The sequence below is a fragment of the Lissotriton helveticus genome, chromosome 6 (assembly GCF_964261635.1).
Source record: "Lissotriton helveticus chromosome 6, aLisHel1.1, whole genome shotgun sequence".
Lineage (NCBI taxonomy): Eukaryota > Metazoa > Chordata > Amphibia > Caudata > Salamandridae > Lissotriton > Lissotriton helveticus.
Window position 1 is genome coordinate 994,496,467 of NC_136067.1, and position 4,999 is coordinate 994,501,465.

The 4,999-nt window shown below is 44.4% G+C and overlaps 1 pseudogene; it reads left to right on the plus strand.

Moving 5' to 3' along the window:
* The first annotated feature begins 783 nt into the window (after positions 1-783).
* LOC144762584 (carboxy-terminal kinesin 2-like) lies at positions 784-4,164 on the plus strand (annotated as a pseudogene).
* Positions 4,165-4,999: the final 835 nt, after the last annotated feature.

The window sequence follows — 4,999 nt, forward strand, 5'->3', positions numbered from 1 at the left end:
TTATTTGCGGGGGTGGTGCGATGGTCGAAATAGGGGCCTTAGGTGTGGCAGAACCACCCACGCTACTCGCGTCATCCTCGGGATCATAACTATCATCTTCAAGGCTAGATAGGATAGAATTAGTGGTCGAGTCCACAGTTACATTAGCCGTATGAGTTCTGACCTCATCCCCATCTGCGTGTACAATTGCTTCTGTTTCTAAAGTTGTAATACAGTTAAACGCTGCATTCGTTATGGGGCTTTTTACATGGGCCAGGGCGCCTATAGAGGAGCGTTTCCCTGTAACTAAATCCAGGGACAGTCTGTGTTCTGCCTGTTCAATTTCCTTTTCTAAAATTCCCGTCGCTCTAGAAATAAATGCATCTAGGGGACCTGAAACAACACCCTTGGAGGTACTCACTCCACAGGCATACAAAAAGTGAACTTTAATCTACCCATACACACAAGCTAGCGATCAAACATCCTTTAGCAAATACCCACCAGTCTACGGATATATTCAGTTCAAGTGCATTCATCATTCAGCTACTCATCCATCGGTCCACACAAATTCAGCATTAATCAAATTTAACTTATGAGGGGAGAGGAGAGGCGGAGGAGCGAGGCGGAGAGAGCGGAGGAGCGGAGCCCGAGAGGACCCGGGACGGGGGAGAGCGGGTCGCAGGGGGAGGGCAGCAGGGGGAGCCGAAGGAGCCGGGGGCGAGGGAGAGGGGGCAGAGCCCGGGGAGCAGCTACTGAACCGAGGCTCAGCAGCGATCGGAGGAGCGCAGACCTTCACGCCTGGAGATGAATGTGGGTGAGAACAAGCCACTGGCAGTCATGAAGTCTGTGTCACGCCTGCCTGTTCCCAGCACACTGAAGGCCAAACGCATGCGCAGCAATGAGAACATGCCAGTGATGGAAAAGAAACGGTTGCGTTTGTCGTCGCCGGACCAGATGGTACAGCACCGCGGTCCAGCAAGCATTGACTGTGCACGGCCCAAGGCAGTGGCTGCTGTGCCTCGAAACTATGTAACGGGAAGAGGCGAGAGTAGCTTCCAAGGCCTCTGCATCCGGAGCTCCAGTCGCTGGTCGGAAGCCTTTACAGAATACATCATCTGTGCCACAAACAGATGCACAACCCGCAGTTGGCGGAGCGAAAAAGCAGCGGGCTGCTTGGGATATGAAGGGAAAAGTGGATGACTTGCGAGACCAAGTGGCAAACTACAAGAGTAAACTACAAGCCGTGGCGGGGGGGGGAGAGACCCGCCTGTGCCAGAATGTGGAGCAGATGCAGCACCAGCTGAACCATCAGGAGGCAGTGAACAAGGAGTAAACTGCCCGCTGTAGCTCTATAGGCACGGAGCTGCTTACGACACAGCAGAAGCTCACTCAGGTGTCGCAGGAGGCAGCATCACTGAGGACGGTGGTGAGCACTCAGCAGCGAGGGGCTGCCTGCCCTGGATCGCCCGTAAGATAACCCACAAAACTGCATACTTTTGTTGTATGTAAATAAACCTGCAGCAGTTCTTCTCCCATAAACAATGTGTCCGGTGTAATCATTATATGGGGAAATGCAAAATTTTTGGGGGTAGCGGATGACGGTGTGGGCACTAGTGGGGACCAACAAGGAGGAGCGTTACACAGTTTGGAGATGGAGTGCAGACGACTCCATAACATCATCCAAGAGCTGAAGGGCAACATCCGAGTATTCTGCAGAGTCCGTCCCCTGCTGAAGTCCGAAAGCACCTATAAAATGGATCACATACAGTTCCCACAGCAAGATGACCGCACTGTGGTCCTGTGCAAGACTGAAGAGTCCATACAGGTCGTGAGAAAAAGGAGGCCCACAAGTATGACTTCTGTTTCGATCGGGTCTTCTCGCCCGCCTCCTGTCAGCATGAAGTTTTTCATGAGATTTCGCTCCTCGTCCAGTCTGCACTGGATGGATACCACGTGTGCATATTTGCTTACGGACAGACTGGCAGTGGGAAGACTTACACTATGGAGGGGCCAGAATATGTGAACCATGAAACCATGGGAATGATCCCTCGAGCTGTAAAGCAGATTTTCCAGAGTGCGGAAGAGCTGAAATTAAAGGGCTGGCATTACACCTTTACTGAGTCAATAACTTCAGGCAATTAGTCACATAAGATCTTAATAAATAAATACAGTGTTACCACACTAACACAGTAAATAATGCGAAAAAACCAGGGTTTTGTGTTGTCTGAAGATTATTATTTTTTCTTTTCAAGACAAAAAGTATATTTTTATACAAAAGAAGAAAACAAATTCTTACTAAATAGGGTACATACAAAAGATGTTATCATCAAATATACAAGGTACAGATTATTTCGTCCTTTAGTATATCTAAGAGAGTCCAGACTGCTAAACACAGGATAACACTATGATTTCAACTAAAAACAGAAGAAAATCAAAGATGGTATGATGAATTACATGCAGGCTTGGACTAAATGGTCGACGTTTCGGTCTTTTAAGGAATTGTTCATAAGACCATCATCAGGACAAGCAATTTCTACATACGGTAGATGACCCTTTTGACCGGGATAGAGATTCCTGCTTGCAACCGATATTGCTGTTTGGTCCGCTGAGCGTATGAGGGAGATTGCTGCCTTCTAACCTTTTTCTAAACTTGCAAGCCGGAACCGAAACTGTTGTGTGGTCCGACGATTGCAAGAGCGATTTTGCCGCTTTTGTTTAAAACGAATGGTTGCCCCACAGTTGGGCGAATAACTGAAATAACTACAGTTTTGAACACAAGTAATCCGGATACAAAAGAATTAATTTCTGTGTCCCACACCGTCAAAATAATTGGAATTGCGGTTAGCTTTTTTTGCTTAGAGAAAAAGAACTATCTCTATCCCGGTCAAAAGGGTCATCTACCGTATGTAGAAATTGCTTGTCCTGATGATGGTCTTATGAACAATTCCTTAAAAGACCGAAACGTCGACCATTTAGTCCAAGCCTGCATGTAATTCATCATACCATCTTTGATTTTCTTCTGTTTTTAGTTGAAATCATAGTGTTATCCTGTGTTTAGCAGTCTGGACTCTCTTAGATATACTAAAGGACGAAATAATCTGTACCTTGTATATTTGATGATAACATCTTTTGTATGTACCCTATTTAGTAAGAATTTGTTTTCTTCTTTTGTATAAAAATATACTTTTTGTCTTGAAAAGAAAAAATAATAATCTTCAGACAACACAAAACCCTGGTTTTTTCGCATTATTTACTGTGTTAGTGTGGTAACACTGTATTTATTTATTAAGATCTTATGTGACTAATTGCCTGAAGTTATTGACTCAGTACAGCTACTGACTAAGAACAGTCTTAGGTACTCGGATTTTTCATAACAGAGTCCTAGCACGCTGATAAATAATAACAGAACAAAGTCCCTTGCTGGTCCTTTTTCTTGTATAACAAGTATTGCCCGAGCCCGCAAGGGTAGATTGGGTTGCTCACCTTAATATTTTGTCTGATTACACCTTTACGGCAAACTTCCTGGAGATATATAATGAGACCATGCGAGACCTACTTGTGAACAAGTAAGAGAAGAACCAGGAGTATGACATGAAGCGTGTGAGCCCAAACAGTGATGAGCTACATGTTACGAACCTTCAATACGTCAGCGCCTCATCTGAAGAGGAGGTCCACAAACTATTGCGGACTGCAAAGATGAATCAGTCTGTTGCTAAGACAGTAATGAATGATCGCTCATCCCAAAGTCACAGCGTATTTCAGCGGAGAATAGAAGGGAAGAATGAGACCAGAGACGTTAAGACTGCATCCATTTTGAGTTTAATTGACTTGGCTGGCAGCGAGCATCTTGACAAGTCTCTGTCGAAGGGAGACCGACTGCGCGAAACCCAGTCTATAAACACCAGCCTGTCCAACCTAGGCCTGGTCATCACCTCCCTCTCCAATAAGGATTCCCACATACCTTACCGCAACAGCAAGCTGACGTATGTGCTGGCGAACAGCCTGGGCAGAAAATTAAAGATGTCAATGTTTGTCAATGTCTCTCCACTGGACGAGAACTTCTCAGAGTCCCTCAACTCTCTTCGGTTTGCAAGTAAAGTCAATGAATGCGTGATTGGAACCGTCCAACCAACCCGAAGCTTAAAGATGCGGTATAACTGGCCACATCTTAGTTTTGTAAAGTAATTGTAAATATGTATGTAAAATAGACCCTTTGTAACTTTATACCTTTCCTCATTTGTGTATATTTATGTTTATCAATAAAATACCCACCAGTCTACGGATATATTCAGTTCAAGTGCATTCATCATTCAGCTACTCATCCATCGGTCCACACAAATTCAGCATTAATCAAATTTAACTTATGACTCATCCAGGCTCCCACTTACCCAATGGTCCACCAACTGACACCGCCATCCACTTCTAAATTCATTGAATAGATTAACTAATTTCATTGCATACTTATTTAAAATTATTGCAAATACACAACTATAACACCAATCGCGGTTAAAAAAGGAGAAAACATTTTTTTTTGCTAATGGTACACGCCAGAGGAACTTTAAAAACCAACCTCTTCTCTTGCAAGTTGTCCTAGCAACAAAAATGCTAGTGCAAAGTCAGTCAGACATACTGTAGACAGCTAGACTAGACAGGGCCTACCACATTTATATACAATATCTCTATGCCAGGGGAACAACTTGCTAGTTGCCTCTGTTTGGGGCATCCAAATGGCCTGTTCCCACCCAGGGTTTCAAATTTAAGAGGATTCATCTATTAATGTACTAGACAGGCGGAAAAGCCCTGGCCCAGATGCACACCTATAAAATCAATTAACATTAAAAAGAAAAGTCTTATATTTAAAATTAAAGAAACGTTAAAAACCAGGCTGTCTCCTTGCGGATTAACACGGCATGGAAAATACTAGTGCAGGGACAGTCAGCAAGATTGTATGCAATTCCTCCCCAGGTAAGCCATCACAACATGGAAGTACTAGTCCAAAGTCAGCCAGTGAGATTGGAAG